Below are 270 nucleotides of genomic sequence, written 5' to 3'. Positions count from 1 at the left end.
TTTTATTTTTTGAGACAGAGTCTCACTCTGTTGCCCAGACGAGTGCAGTGGCACGATCTCGGCTCACTGCAACCTCCACCTCCCAGGTTCAATGGATTCTCCTGCCTCATCCTTCCAAGTAACTGGGACTACAGGCAAGCGCCACCATGCCTGACTATTTTTTTTTTTTTTTTTAGTAGAGATGGGGTTTCCCCATTTTGGTCAGACTGGTCTCAAACTCCTGACCTCAAATGATCTGCCCGCCTCAGCCTCCCAAAGTGCTGGGATTAC

This window comes from Colobus angolensis, unplaced genomic scaffold, assembly GCF_000951035.1.
Source record: "Colobus angolensis palliatus isolate OR3802 unplaced genomic scaffold, Cang.pa_1.0 Scaffold134, whole genome shotgun sequence".
NCBI classification, from domain to species: domain Eukaryota; kingdom Metazoa; phylum Chordata; class Mammalia; order Primates; family Cercopithecidae; genus Colobus; species Colobus angolensis.
Note: the sequence above shows the minus strand (reverse complement) of the source record.